Source organism: Crocuta crocuta, unplaced genomic scaffold (assembly GCF_008692635.1).
Source record: "Crocuta crocuta isolate KB4526 unplaced genomic scaffold, BGI_CrCroc_1.0 scaffold11, whole genome shotgun sequence".
NCBI lineage: Eukaryota > Metazoa > Chordata > Mammalia > Carnivora > Hyaenidae > Crocuta > Crocuta crocuta.
Window position 1 is genome coordinate 571,540 of NW_027528624.1, and position 16,897 is coordinate 588,436.

The following is a 16,897-nucleotide window of genomic DNA, read 5'->3' on the forward strand; positions in this document are numbered from 1 at the left end:
TTTTTTTTTTTTTTTTTTTCTGTTGCCTTCAATGGGCACTTTTCAACCCTTTCTTACTAACCTCCCCACAGCACCGGATGCTGTCTCAATATTCTCCTCCGTTGGCTCTCAAGACTCCCAGTCTTCTTTCCACCTCCCTGTCATCTCTCCTCAGACTCCTTACCCCACCTTGTCTCCTTTCACCTCTTAAATATCGGTGCTCCCTAGGGCCCTGTTCATGTGTTTCCTTTCTCATATTACATTTTTATTTAACTGTCACCAATGACAATGGATCCCAAATCCATATTTCAAGCTAGAATTACATTCTGAGCTCCTGAGATGTCTTTTAGATTGCCCACCAGCACCCCACATTTCCAAGTACTATAGTTTCCTAAATGTGCAAAAAGATGAACTTATCATCTTCCTTTTTAAAAATTTTTAATAGTTTATTTTATTTTTTTGAGAGACAGAGAAAGAGTGTGAGCAAGGGAGGGGCAGAGAGAGAAGGAGACACAGATTCCAAAGTAGGCTCCAGGCTCTGAGCTGTCAGCACAGAGCCTGATGTGGGGTTCGAATCCATGAGTGCAAGATCATGACCTGAGCCAAAGTCAGACCCAACTGCCCCCAAATTATTGTCTTTCTTGTAAAAAATGTGCTCTTCATCCTCATCTTTTTTTTTTAATGTGTTTTTTTTTTTTTCTGAGAGAGAGAAAGACAGCATGAGCAGGGGAGGGTCAGAGAGAGAGGGAGACACAGACTCTGAAGCAGGCTCCAGGCTCTGAGCTAGCTGTCAGCACAGAGCCCGACACAGGGCTCGAACCCATGAACCGTAAGATCATGACCTGAGCCGAAGCTGGACGCTTAACCACCTGAGCCACCCAGGCGCCCCACTCTTCATCTTCATCTTGATGAATGGCATTACCCATCTCCTCTGTTCCCCAGTCTGATATCTACTTATATTCTCTATTTTCACATTATCAATAAATGAATTAACTATATTAACTTGTGAATATAAAAAATAGCATTATTCAACTACATTCTGAAAATTATATTTATAATATTTTTAAGCTATGTTTTTATTTGCTTTATGACAACAAATCAATGCCCTACATATATCTTAGAGAATCTAAGAAATAGAAGGCATGTCAGATTAATGCTATATAGATTATGTTTCCAAGATGTTTTAAGGGGCTAGAGAAGTCAATTCTAGTGAACATGTGAAACATTTTCCTTTGTTATTTGTCTATTGTTTCAATTAAGCAAAGATATTTTTAGTTAACTCTAGCCCCTGTTAGGCCCAATCTTTGTTCCAATTAAAAAGGCTTTTCTGAATTATTATTTAAGCTAATATACTCCAAAATGATGTGTAACTGGACCCATCCACATATAAAAGAGGCAGAAAGCTCTAAAGAGGTGAAACTTCATCTTTTGTTCCTGTTTCCAACTCTGTTCCACAGATGGCCTCTGCCGTGTCGCCCTGACATTTCCTCTGACTTTAAGAAGGAAGCTTACCTTGCTCCGTGGCTTATAATCACATCACTTATACTTGAGTACTCTTTCTAGTTGACCTGATTTTATTTTGATCATAAAAACATATAGATGCCGAAACTGAGCAGAGTCAAGGGAACCTGCTTAAGGTAATGACAGCAGAAAAATTAAATCAGATGTTATGGCCCTGCGCCCAACAGATCTTCCAAAAGAATGCCCAGCAGACTGGAAAGATGAATGAGATGCTAGTGTATATGCAAGCTTGATCCAAACAGTAGAAATGAAGGAATATATAAAAATACCTATCTGCATATTTACAACTAAAATACTAAGGACAAACCAATCAAAGGTCAAAACTATCTACCTGGAAAACATTTCCACATCTCACTTTCTTCAATCTCTTCTTTCTCCCATGTTTCCTTCTTTAGTCTTAGGATCCTAAGGATTCTTTGGCCCCTCCCAACAGTAAAAGAAAACCCGGAAATGCATTGATTGTTGTGGTTCTAATTGAATTCTCCACACACATTGGTCATCTCACTAGTTGATCTCAAGTCTTGATGTGAAAAGTACAACATTCTGAAAAGTTCTCAGTTTTGTAAATGAAAAACTGAGTAAGATCAGGACAATGAAAGAAGTCCTTGAAAAGACCTTTTCTCTCTAACAGTCTCGGGGTTTCAGGGATAAGCTCTCATACTAGTGGGTTCCTTTCCTTTGATGGCCCATCTACTTTGTAATTATGCCTTCATTAACATGACTATTTGATTCACATCTGTCTCCACATCAGACTGAAAGCCTCAGGAGAACAGGTGGAGTGAATGGTTTTGCTTGCCCTTGTGCCCTAAGCACTCAATAGTCTTGGTGTTCAATAAATATTTATAGGACACTTCTGTGGGACACAGGACAAATCATTCCTGTATGACATTTCCATAGGGAAACAGAGGGCCCACAAAAAGTATAAAGTACTAGACATTTGAAGATCTTTTAAATACCACAAGCCAAGGGTTTTCTCCAATAACAGCTGTTTGTTAACATGAATAAAATGATTTACAAGTAGCCCAGATCCCCAGTGCAGAGATCAATGGGAAGATCTTTACTTCAAACATGGTTATAACATAAGGCATAAGGTGAAGTGAAGGAAAAGGGTCAGAGGCTTAAGTTAATCTCCTCTGTGGCAAGGATCACAGATGGGAATGGCCGATAACCACCACACTGATGTTGACAGTGTTCTAAGTCTCATATCTTAGCTCTCAGGCCTGTGGATCTACTCCAAGCTCGGGAGCTAATAGCCCAGGTCCACCAGGGCCTCTCTATGTAGCCACGGAATACTGACTCCCCTATCTGTCTTCAGATAAAGAACACAAAGTCAAGTTAAAGTTTTTAACATAAATATTTGTTAGCAAAGGAATGAAATTCAAGATACAGAAACACAGAATCCAGATTAAGTGTATAAATTCTTAACTCGTACTTGAGGTAGCACTCAGTAAAGTACTGGTTGGGCTGCCCCGATATTGGACTCTCCTGCTTCAAGTACCACCCATTGGCTCTTTGGTAGGTCCCTTCCTTCTTTTCCAGATGCCTCTACATGTGGACAAGAATTGTGACCTTGGTCAAGTAAAACAACAGATTGTTAACTGACACAAAGGTGTCTGTAGATGAATCTCATAATAATAAGTATACTTTTGCATTTCAGACACTTAGGTACAAACATAATCTTCTCTTCCCCCAGTTCACCCTCTGTGAAAATTGCTGCATAACTTCCTACAAAATAACTTTTTTTCTTTAAGAAGCTACATTTTATTTATTTTTTTAACTAATCTCTGCACCCAATGTGGGGCTCAAACTCATAACCCTGAGATCAAGACTCATGTGGTCTATTGGCTGAGCCAGCCAGGTGCCCTGCTACATCTTATTTCAAAATAATTTTTATTTTATTAAAATGAGGGTGCCTTGCATGTCAAAAGTGGTAGGTTTATTGGCTTTCAAATAAAGTTCTACTTTAAGTATCATCTTTTTTGAAAGAATAAGGATGAACCCCAGAATATTTTCAGAAGACATGTATATAATCAAATATATATCTTCTAGCCATACAGTTAGGACAAATTCTACTTGCCAACAAGATCAAGGATGGGGAGACGTATGAAGGGGTATAGTAATGTGTGGTGGATAATTACTACAAATTCCCCCATACATGAACCACCAATTTCAAAAACTAAGATACACTTAAATATTAATACAAAACCATATTGGAGATATATTTGATATTTCAGAATGAACTTTGGATTTCCTAATGTGTCTACTCATAATTATAAGAAAAATCTATGAAAAAGCAGACCATATCTGATTTATTTTTTTATAACCCTGGAACTAAATATACTGTTTTCCAATTAAGTATGTCAAATAAGTAAATAAATGGTATTGCCACAGCTTAGAAATGTCGGAATGCAACATTTCATTTAATAGATGCATATGTGGTACACTAATGTAATATTAACAAAAAGATAAAATAATATTTTGTGTGTATAGTATTACCACATTTATATTTTAAAGATTTAATATAAATTCATTCAATCAATTCTCAAAAGAACCATATAATTTAGACAAGGTTATTAACTCTATTTTCCAGAAAAGGGTAAAGGAAACACTTCTTAACTATTTTTATGAGGCTAGCAGTAACTTTTATTGAAACAAAGAATGAAATTATGAGAAAAAATATAGTATTAAAGCTTTTTTAATGTTTATTTATTTTTGAGAGAGAGACAGAGCACAAGTGGGAAAGGGCAGAGAGAGAGGGAGACATAGAATCTGAAGCATAGGCTCTGAGCTGTCAGCACAGAGCCTGATGCAGGGCTTGAACCCACAAACTATGAGATCATGACCTGAGCCAAAGTCAGATGCTCAACCGACTGCACCACACAGGTGCCCCAAAGAATATTGCAAACATCCTACATGAACACAAACACAAAATGCCTTTAAAATATTTACTATATATAAAATGCAAAATATATTCCAGGAATACTAGTTTGTTGTCACTTTTAAAAACCAATCAATTGAATTCTGCACACTGACAAAAGAGAAGAATCCTACATCTTAGTAGATTCAGAAAAAACATTTGAAAAAATTCAGTACTCCTTCATGATAAAATAAAGACTGTTAGCAAATTAATAACAGAGGAATTTCTTCAATATGAGAAATGAGATACATAAAATGCGACAGTTAATACCATACTTAATGGGGAAAGGCTGACCACTTGCCAATTAAGATCAAGAACAACACCAGGATATTCATCCTTACCATTTCTACTCAAAATTGTTCTGGTAGGTTTAGCCAGTATAGTAATGCAGGAAGAATAAATAAAAAACATAAATCTTAAAAAAGAATAAATAAAAAGAAATAAAACTGTTTTAATCTCAAACAGCATGATTATATACACAGAAAAATCCAAAGAAATCTACAAGATAACTCTTCTATATCTAACTAATGGAATTAGCAAGGCCTCAGGCAACAGAGTCAACATTAAAAACAATAGTATTTCTATACAACAATGATGAAAAAATGGAAAATTATATTTAAAAATTAATACTCTTTATAAAGCATCAAAAAATAATGATAGCTAAATCCAGCAAAAGGTTATCTAACTCCTCTACACTAAAAACTACAAAACATGGCAAAGAATGGGACACCTGGGTGGCCCAGCGGGTTAAGGGTCCGACTTCAGCTCAGGTCATGATCTTGCAGATCATGGGTTCAAGCCCCATGTTGGACTCTGCACTGACAGCTCGGAGCCTGGAGCCTGCTTCAGATTCTTGTCACCTCTCTCAGCCCCTCTCCCACACTGTCTCTCCCTCTCTCTCAAGAATAAATAAATAAACATTCAAAGCATGGTTAAGAAAAACTAAAAGGGATCTATAATAAAGCTATGGCAATTGAGAGCATGATATGGGTGTAATAAGGATATGCACATTGACCATGGGACGGAGGAGGGAGCTAAGAGATAGAGACACACAAGCAATTGTCAAAAAAAAAAAAAAGCAGAGCAAATCAATGCAGAAAGAAAAGACATTTCATTAATACTCCTGGAACAAGTGGACATCCTTATTTAAAAAACTAACTTCATTTCCTACTTCATAGACCTAAATATAAAAGTTAACACTATAAAGCTTGCAGAAGAAAATATAAAGAGATATTTTCAAAATCTTGAGGTAGGCAAAGATTTCATACCCAGGATGCAGAAAATATAAAAGAAAGTACTAAAAATATCTGCTCATTAATGATGACATTAATAAAATAAGCAAGCAACATATTAGAGAAAGTATTCACAAAAAGTCTATCGGGCAAAGGACCCACATCAAGAATATATGAAGAATTTTTCCAACTCATTAATACAGTGACATGTAGACCAATTAAAAATGGGCAACGGCTTGAATAGACACTTCACAAAAGATATGCAAAAGGCCAAGAAGCACATGAACTAGTGCTCAACATAGTGAATCATTGGGAAAATGCCACAGCCCTGCAGTGAGATACAAGCTATAATGACAATTAATGATGATTAAACAATGTTGGCCAGATGGGAAACAACCAGAAGTCTCAGACATTACTGATGAGTGTGTAAAAAGCTACAACATTCTTTTGAAATATTTGGCAGTTTCTTCATAAAGTTAAGCAAACAGAACCCTATGTCCACCAGCTCTACTCTTTAGTATTTACTCAAGAGAAAAGAAGGCATACATCTGCACCAAGACTTGTGTATGAATATTCATAGTGACTTTATTTATAATAGTCTCCTACTGGAAACAACCCAAATGTCCAAAAACAGGAAAAGAAGTAAACAAATTGCAATATATTTACATGATACAATAGGCAGCAATAAACAGAAATGAACTATTACTGACACATGCAACCATGTAAATTAATCTCACACACATTATGCTGAACAAAAGAAGCCAGATCCATGAGTACATGCAAGTGATGCCATTGTTAGGAAGTTCTGGAACAGACAAAACCAATATGTGGAGAAGGACATCTGAACAATGTGGCTGGAGAGAAGAGAGAGGAGGGATTTATTGTAATAGAGCAAGAAGAGAAATATTCTGTATCTTAGTAACAGTGTGAGTTACATGGATATGTGTATTTGTTAAATCTTCTAGAACTACATGGGTCCTTGGGTGGCTCAGTTGGTTAAGCATCCAACTTTGGCTCAGGTCATGATCTCATGGTTTATGAATTTGAGCCCCACGTTGGGCTCTATGCTGACAGCTCAGAGCATGGATCCTGCTTCGAATTCTGTATTTCCCTCTCTCTCTCTGCTCTCCTAACCCTGCTTGTGCTCTCTCTCTCTCTATCTCTCTCTCTCAGAAATAATAAATGAATAAACTTAAAAAAAAATCTCCGAGAACTAACTGTAATATTTACTAGCTATGCGTTTCACTATATGGAGACTACATTCCAATAAAATGATTTAAAGCACAGAAGGTAATTAGAGAATATTATTTTGATGAAGTGAGAATTAAACATGAAAACAAATAAAGCAATAAAATAGAGCAAATTCATTCCACTTTTTCCCTGTAGGAGTATAAGCTCCAGGCTGGGGATGAGATAGAAAGCACAAATCTGTTTTCATCTCCATCTCACTAGAATCACAGTGTGCTTCTAGTTTTAAAGACATATTTCCCATGCAACATGTTCTGGATGTCAATTGTTAGCCCTTCGTGTTTGGCCCATAACCAAAGCTATCCTCATCCTCCAAAACCTGCAGAAGGTATGGGGGTCAGTTGCAAAACTAGCCGTGTTAGTAGAGCCATGTATTTCTGTCTCCAACAGGATGTCTTCCAGGAAGACTGTCAGGGTAAGTCTATGCTGACTTTAGAACCTAATTAGAATAAGCTATGAATTTGGGCCACCTGGGTGGCTCAGTTGGTTAAGTGTCCGACTTCATCTCAGGTCATGATCTCACAGTTTGTGAGTTCAATCCCCGCATCGGGCTCTGTGCTGACAGCTCAGAGCCTGGAGCCTGCTTCGGATTCTGTGTCTCCCTCTCTCTCTCTACCCTTTTCTGCTTGCACTCTGTCTCTCTCTCTCTCTCAAAAATAAATAAACATTTAAAAAAAAGAATAAGCTATGATTTCACAGTAATTGTTCCTGTGTAAATTGGTAAGTAAAATAAATGCAGATTATGAATATAGGTGCATAATTCTCTGAATTCATAGATCATGACTATCGATTCAAATGCATAACTGAATTCCTATCATATGATTCTTAGTGCTCTGGTTATAATTAATTGTACTGATTGTACTTGAAGTACATTAAAAATTCTCCCTAATCCTTTCTCTTCCCTCCCCCTACCAAAAAACTTGAACTATTTATAAAACGTTCAGTCTCTTCATTTGGTTTTACTTATCTGAACTCATAAGCCATGCATGGTAAATTTCAGACCTATAATTTGTGGCTTCCTGCTTCCAAGATTACTCCAGAGCCATTCTCATGTGACTGTTTTTCTAGTTAAATATTTACACATATTCACAGGGTACATAGGCAGTTCATATTTGACATGATTTAACAGCATCTACATCTGTTTCTCATCATAACATGACTGGAAAATGTGCCTCCTAAACATTTTTTTAATATAGTTGTCCAAAACATTGTTTCTGCTCTCATCTTGAGACATTTCTATATAAAGAAAACAAGATAAAATGGTCCTTCTCAGGCGTTGTTTCCTTCTCCATTCCCTTCTCTGGCTTCAGGATCCCCTCTTGGTATCAATCGTTACCTCCCAACCCTGACCAGCATATGGGTCATGTCTTATTTGTATCAGTATGTGAAAAACACAAAATTTAATAGAGATATGAAGGGGAAAGTAATCTATTTAGATTTTTTTAAAAACCACCAAAAGCAACAATGGTCTTTGGCTGTGGTACTCCAAGGTTAGCAAGATTGCCTTTGAATAAAGTTCTTGCTGATATAAAAATGCATGAAGTCTGTTTCATGTTTCCAGTGTTCCAACCTCAAGCATGGTTTTTCCAAATACAAAACAAAAGGAAGAAGAACAAGAAAGAGGAGGAGGAGGAAGAGAGGAAGAAGAAAAGAAAATTCTTGGCTTTCAAGAGGTAATCATTTCTAAGTCCCCAAAATTTTAAATCACAACACAAACATCTGTTCAAATTCTTCCCCTGTCTGTTTAACAAAGTGAATCATATTTTAAATTCATACATTTTCCCAAAAATATAAAGCGTAGTTAAATTGTGAGAGTATTCTCAGAACACTAATTTAGAATAAATTGATCTTGTCTGAATTTCGTTCTGTTGCTTTGGGTTTTAATCCACATATCTGTTCTCTTATTTCTATTCATATATTGTTACCAGAAGCAATAGCAAAGTAAAATGAAAATGAAAATTCCTGAGTGATTTATAAATCTTAGAAGCTGACTATAGTTCTTATGTATCGAAGAAGCTAGAATGTAAGGAATGATTGTTTTCAACTATTTTGAGTTTTATTTTTCCAATCTGTGTCTAATTCAAGAGCTTCAGTTTTTTCTTTTCTCTTCCCTGGTTATATTTTGGCCACTTCACAGCTCATTGCACTCTAGATAGAAAGAGATTGGGTAAAATAAAATGAGATGAAACTAAAATGAGTGCAATTGGCCTCAACAGCCCTGAGAAAAAACTTTATTTTAAGGAAGCCTAGAAAACCTGGCTCTAATAAAGCTTTTTGTGCGTCTGAGAATGCAACTTATCTTCAATATCCTTAATTTCTGTCATACTGAATAAAAAGCACAAGAATAGATTTTTAGTCATACTATTTGTAGGCATTCTATTTTATGAAATAATATGAAAAGTTGCTCAAATCCAGCTATCACACTGTACACTAAGAGAAGTACTACTTTGAATACTATATCTTTTCTCAAACAAATATATGTACACACACAAGTACACACATGTGCACGCACAAATGAATACATTTCAATTTTTGTTTGCTGTTCTGAAACTTCAAATATTTATGATCATTTTAGAAAAAGGTAAGTAATTAAAATGTGTGGATAAAGACAACCTGCAGGTGATGCAAAAATTTTTTGCCTTATGACCTTTCATTATGTAGCAGATAAACATTTCAGGAAAGGGAATAGTATGTACATTTAAATTTCTTTCTCTTTCTCTGTGTACCTGAGTGGCTCAGTCAGTTGGTTAAGTGTCTGGCTCTTAGTTTTGGCTCAGCTCATGCTCTCACCAACTGTGAGATTGAGCCCTGCGTCTGGCTCTGTGCTGACAGCGTGGAGCCTGCTTGAGATTCTCTCTCCTCATCTCTCTCTCTGCTCCTCCCCCACTTGTGCACACACTATCTCTTTTTCTCAAAGTAAATAAACATTGTAAGTAAATAAATAAATAAAATTTCCAACTTTTGGAGAGGTAAAACATGAGCATCCAAAAACCCAAGAAATCTTATCAAACTTTTCAGAAGGCAGAGGAGGGAAGAGTTTGCAATTCTTTTTATGACAGCACAACCCTGATACCAAAACTTGACACAGATATTATAAGAAAATTACAGACCAGCACTTTTCATGAACATAGATGTAAAAATTTATAACAAAATATTGGCAGTTGAATCCAGGAATATATAGAAAGAATATTATATCATAACTATGGGGAGTTGATCCCAGACGTAACATTCGAATATCAATATAAATGACCATATTTAAAAAGTAAAGAGAGAAAACCACAGGATCATCTCAATAGATGCAGAAAATGTATTTCCCAAAATTCAAAACCCATTCGTGATTAAAAAGCGAAAGACCTCCAAGTATGCAAGTAATAGAAGGGAACCTTATCTAATAAAAGCCCATCTATGAAAAAAACTTACCACTAACATCATACTTATGGTAAAATATTAAATATTTAAAATTTTTTATATTTAATATATTATTTATTATATAATATTTAATATAATATAGCATATTATATTAAATATTATATAATAAATAAATATTATATATTAAATATTAATATTAAATATTAAAATATTAAATAAAAATATGGTTAGGAACAAAGCAAAGGATTTCTCATCTCAGTACTTCTATTTATCCTCATATGGGTAGTGATAACTAGTGCAATAAAGTAAGAAGAAAAAAATAATAAAAGGCTTAGAGACTTAGAAAGGAAAAGACATAACTGTCTCCTAAAGAAAATCTTAAGGAAAATCAAAACATTGTTTAGAAAACCCTAAGAAATCCATGTAGGAAATCCTAATAAATCTTCTTTAAAAAATCTTAAAAGTAATCATTGAATTTAGCATGGTCACAGGATAAAAGATTAATATAAAAAATCTATTATGTTTCTATGTAGTAGCAAAAAATTGGGAAATAAGATTTAAAAAATAATTTCCTTTACAATATCATCAAAGAATATTTAGGGATAATTTTAACAAAAGGATGTAAGGTCTTTAAACTGAAGACTACTGTGACTTGCTAAGAGAAGATCTAAAGAAGACCTAAATAGAGAGATATACTATGTTTATAGATAAGACTTAATATTGTTCAGATGTCAGTTCTCATCAAATTAGCCAGTATAGTCATTCACTCCCAATCAAAATCCCAGCAATCTATTTCTGTAGAAATTGACAAGTGATTCTAAAATTTTGTAGAAATGCAAATGACCTACAGTAGCAAAAGTAATTTTGAGAAAGAAAAAGAAAGGTGGAGGATTCATAGTACTTCTTAATTCAAAACTTACTACAAAGCTAGAGAATCCAGACAATACGGCATTGGTGCAAGAAAAGACAAATAGATCACTAATATGAAATACAGAATCCAGAAATAAATTCACATCGGTCAATTTATTTTCAACAAAGAAACCAAAATAATTCAATGGGAAAATGGAAGTGTTTTCTTTTTTCTTTTTCTTCCTTAAACATACCTGGAAATTTGGATACTCATATGGGAAAAAGTAAATATCAACTTCTACTCACTCCACAAACAGAACTTAATTTGAAATGCCTTATACATCCAAACTAAATACTATAACAATACTGTTTCTGGATCAAAACACAGGATAATATCTTCACAGCCTCAGAATAGGGAAAGATTTCTTAGATATGATACAAACAGGGAAAAACATAAAATAATTTGATAAATTCGATGAAATAAAAAAAAACTATTGCTCATCAAGATATCTTAAGATAGAAAAGCAACTTATAGGCCAGGAGAAAATATGCATTATAAATATATGTAAGAAAAAAGATTTTATCCAGAATATATAAAAAGTCTTACAAATAGAAAAAAAAAGATGAACACTCCAACTAAAAATGGAAAATAAATTTGAACAAATTCTTTACAAAAAAAGACATATAAAAGCTAATAAGTACATGAGAAAAATGTGCTCAATATTTCATCAAGGAAACACAAATTTTACTTTAACAGAATAACTAAAATCAACAGGCTAACAGTACTGATTATTGGAGAATATGTAGAATAACCATGACCATTAAATATTGCTGCTGGATTTTAAGATATGATAAACACTGTGGGAAATATTCAACTACACGTACCCTACCAATTCCACTCCAAATAATTACTCAAAGTAATAAGAGTAAATGTCCTCAAAGCTGTTCATAGCACCTTAATTATAATAGCAAAAATTTTGAAAAGCTCAAATATTCATCAACAAAATAACAGATAAATACATTATCATATATCCAAATAATGTACTTACATTCAGCAATAAAAAAGAATGAACTGCTGATACAAAAACAACATGAAGCATCTTAGAAATACGTAAGAGTACCTACTATATGATTCCATCAATATGAAGTTCAAGATAAAGGAAAACTAATCTATAGTGACAAAAATCAGAACAGTGGTTGCCTACAGTGGGTGGAAACTTACAGGAAGGAAATTCAGGAAACATTCTGGAGTAAGGAAAAGTTCTAATTTCCGAGTGGAGTGATGATTATGTGGATATATACGCTCAAAAAATCTGAAATTGCACACTTAATAAGGAAGTGTTCAAAAAAGAAAAGGACAGAGATGTGTCAAAGGGACACATTAGCCAATCTGAAAAGAACTCAATCACCAAGACTAGAACAACAAAGTAATAACATATTATTGAATTCTAACCAAAAATATAAAAGAAGTATTCATGAGCCCTTACTGATATAAATAAAAGATTGAATAATAAATAAAGGAGAAGAGACAAATCCTTATGACAGAAGAATTCCAAATACACATAGATACCTTCCCTCCAAGAAGGGAAGCAAATTTGCTTCCACAGAACAGAGTATGAAAAAAGAAAAGTAGTAACTCTTGATATTGTGCATCACCCTCATTATCATATGAAAACCTCAAATTAATGTATATTGAGCCAGAATTAAGTAGAAAATAAATGACTTTCCTGAAACTTGATTCCTTTAAAAATTCAATACTCTCTTGCCCATGGCATATGATTGGGAGATTATCAAACTATCTACAGTTTGAGGGGCACCTGGTTAAGCATCCAACTGTTGATCTTGGCTTGGGTCATGATCTCGTGGTTAGTGGGTTCAAGCCCTGCATCAGGCTCTGTGCAGAAGGCATGGATCCTGCTTGGGATTCCCTCTCTCCCTCTCGGTGTGTCCCTCCCTTGCTCCTGAGCATGCCTTCTCTCTCTCTCTTTCTCTCTCTCTCTCTAAAAATAAATAAATAAACTTCAAAAACAAAAAAAGAAACCAAAATAATGATCTACAGTTTGAAAGGGCCAATTTTTATTTTTATTTCTAATCCATCACAGACTGATGCTTCTATAAAAGACAAATTAGTTACAAGAAAAAGAAAATTTTTTAAAAAGCACACAAGCTACAAGAACTCAAATTTTTGTTATTAGATTTAAGAAACACAAAATTGCTGTGTTGAATTGATAGAAGGTTTCTAAAGTTACTCTCAATTTATGAATTGAGAAATTCAGACCAGTAATTTTGTGAGCTGACACTAGTCCAAAGATCACATGTTTCTAAAAGTTTATTTATTTTTTTGTGTGTGTGTGCACAAGCAGGAGAGGGGCAGAGAGAGAGAGGGAGGCAGAACCCCAAGCAAGTTCCATACTGTCAGCTCAAAGCCCAATGTGGAGCTTAAACACACAAACCTTGAGATCATGTCCTGAGCCAAAACCAAGAGTCAGACATTTAACCGATGGAGCCACCCAGGCGCCCCCGACAGACCACATTTGGAGACAGAATTACATAATTTGCAATGCAACATAAATAAGGATTCATTCATTCATTCATTCATTCACTCACGTCAAATGCTTACCCTGTGTCGAGCACCGCCACAGGCAATTGGGGATCAATGTGAATATGATCTAAACATCCCTAATCTCTTGAAGTTTACAATCTGGTANAGCATAGATTTTTTTTTAAAACCTAATAATTAAATCATCTGGGGAAAATATCAGAAAGTAGTATCAGGGACAAAGGGATAGAAAAGTGTAATAGTGTCAGGTGGCTCTTCTGGATTGAGGATCAAGAACTTCTCTAAGGGGCTAACATTTGACTAAGATCTAAATGGTTAAAAAAGATTCTGCCACGTTAAGTTCAAATGGAAGAGTACCACAGGCAGAGGGAACAACTATCATGAAAGTCCTCATAAGTACTTCCATTTCCTGGCAAGATGGAGTAACAGATACAGGATTTACCCTCCTTCCTGATACAACAACAAAAATTGGACACACTATATGAAACAATGGCTTTCATGACATTGGAAGTCAGGAAATGTAGGAGAGTGGTGCCTGAGAGATAGGAAACCAAGTGAGGTAAGCCTCATGATCACTTCAGTTTAGGGCATGGAGAACGCTTTCAGTCCCCAGAAGAGTTGGGGGGACCCTAGGCAGAGTGTAGAGGTCTTTCTAAGTTGAGAAAACTTTGTTGGGAACACCAAGGCAATCAGAGTTCACAGGACAGAGGAAGTGAGAAAAGAAAGCTATACAGAAAATGACTCCCAGAGATTTGCAGAGAATCCCAATTACGTATTCATAAGGAGTAATAGTAAATAAGCCAACAAAGGAGACAAAATAAAGTTATAAAAATATATACAATTAATCATGAAGGAGACAGAATAAGGCCACCTGTGTTACTCAGTTGGATGAGTATCCGACTCTTGATTTCAGCTCAAGTCATGATTCCAGTGTAGTAGGACCGAGCCCCACTTTGGGCTTCATGCTAAGCATGAGGCCTGCTTAGATTTTCTCTCTCTCTCTCTCTCTGCCCCTGTCCACTGCTCATGCTATCTCTAAAACAAACAAACAAACAAAAACAAAAAGAACTAAAAACAAAGAAGAAAGAATTAGAGGAAAGGGGACAAAAAATCAACATGACAAATAGAAAGCAAATAGCAATATGAATAATTATTTTTAATGTAAATGCTCTAACACTCCAATAAAAGATGGAGATTGTCAAATTGGATATAAATAAGCAATATCCAACTATCCTACAAAATATGCATCAAAAATAAAGACACAAATAGGTTAAGAGAAAGGATAGAAAAATTATGAACCATGGAAACAATCAGAAGAAAGCTATGTTAATCTGGGGCAAAGTATATTAGCTGGAATATAAAGGGACATCTCACAATGCCAAAGGAGTTGATTCATCAAGAACCTCTGAAAACCCTACAAGTTTTTTCTTTTCTTTTTTAGTTTATTTACTTATTTTGAGAGAGTGAGAGCTGGGGAGGGGCACAGAGAGATGGAGAGAGAGAATCCCAGGAATGTTCCACACCATCAGCACAGAACCCAATCAGGGACTCGAAATGACACACCAGGAGATCATGACCTAAGCTGAAATTGAGAGTCTGCTTAACCACCTGAGCCACACAGGTGCCCTAAACCCCTACAAGTTTAAACATATAGTAACAGAGCTTCAAAATACAAGTAGCAAAAGCAGATAAAAACTGCCAGAAAAAAAAAAAAATAGAAAACTCACCATTACAGACAGAGAATTCAGCTACTCTCTCTCCTGCCACCAGTGATACATTTGTGACAATTTATGAACCTATACTGACATCTCATTATCATCCAAAGTCCATAGTTTACATGACAGCTCATGCTTGGTGCTGTACATTCTATGGGTTTTGAAAAATCTATAATGACATGTATCTACCAGTATAGTAACATACAGAATATTTCCACTGTCCTAAAAAAACCTCTCCTTACCCCCAACCCATCATCCTCTGATTTTTTACTGTCTTCATAGTTTAACCTTTTCCAGAATGTCATACAGTTAGACTCATACTGTGGCAGCCTTTTCAAAACTGCGTTCTTCAACTTAGAAGATTCATTTAAGGTTCCGCCATGACTGGAAAGCTCATATCCATTTAGCACTTAATAGCATTCCATTGTTATGGATGGGCCACAATTTACCCATTTCCCTATTAAGGAAATCTTGGTTACTTCCAAGCGTTGGCAATTCTGAACAAAGCTTCTATCAATGTCTGTTGTGCAGATTTTTGTGTGGACATAAGTTTTCCAGTCCTTTGGATAAATACCACAGAGTGTGATTGAAGGATAGTACAGTAAGGATAGGTTTTGTTCTGTAAGAAACCACCCAACTCTCTTCCAAAATAACTGTGCTCTTTTTCAATCTCATTATCAACGTAGGAGAGTTTCTGTTGCTCTACTCCCCTACCGGCATTTGGTGTTGTCGGTGGTCTGGATTTGGGCCACGCTAATGGGTTGTTTTAATTGCGTTTCCCGAACAACATAAAATGCTAAGCATCTTTCATATGCTTGTTTCTCTTCTGTATCTTTGGGGAGGTGTATGTGCAAATATTCTGCCCATTTTTTATTTGTATTGTTTGTTTTCTTTGTGTTGAGTTTTAAGAATTCCTTGTATATATATATATATATATTTAATATTTTTATTTATTTCTAGGAGAGAGAGAGAGACAGAGTGAGCAGGGGAGGGCCAGAGAGAGAGGGAGACACAGACTCTGAAATAGTCTCCAGGCTCTGAGCTGGCAGTCAGCACAGAGCCCGACGCGCGGCTCGAATCCACAAACCGCGAGATCATGACCTAAGCGAAAGTCGGACGCTTAACCGACTAAGCCACCCAGGCACCCCAAGAATTCCTTGTATATTTTGGATAGTAGTCCTTTATCAGATATCCCTTGTGCAAATATTCTCCTAAGTCTGTGGCTTGTCTTCTCATTCTCTGGCAGTGATTATATTTTAATGCAACAGCATATTTTAACACTAGCCGTGCCTTTGGTTCACCAAATCTAGCTAGGTATAAATTGAAAAATAATTAAGATAAAACTTAAAATATTGCCAGAAACACAAAATAACAAAATACACTAATACATACTGTCACCCAACACTTGCTTCTATATTTTCTCTATGCTGAGAAAATATTAAAAATCCACTTAGACATTTAGAAAATTGACAAAATAAATTCTATTGATGTTGTTCAGATGAGGAGT

At 35.4% G+C, this 16,897-nt stretch overlaps 1 protein-coding gene across 3 annotated transcripts in view; it reads right to left on the bottom strand.

The window, feature by feature from the left end:
- IPCEF1 (interaction protein for cytohesin exchange factors 1) overlaps positions 1–16,897 on the bottom strand; it is a 178,163-nt gene that overhangs the window by 146,569 nt on the left and 14,697 nt on the right. The window contains exon 2 of one of the 3 annotated variants that reach the window (XM_077755083.1): positions 13,736–13,816. The exons of the other annotated variants lie outside the window; for them this stretch is intronic. The gene's annotated coding sequence lies outside the window, so the exon portion shown is untranslated. The remainder of the gene's footprint in view (positions 1–13,735; positions 13,817–16,897) is intronic. 3 annotated transcript variants of the gene reach the window in all.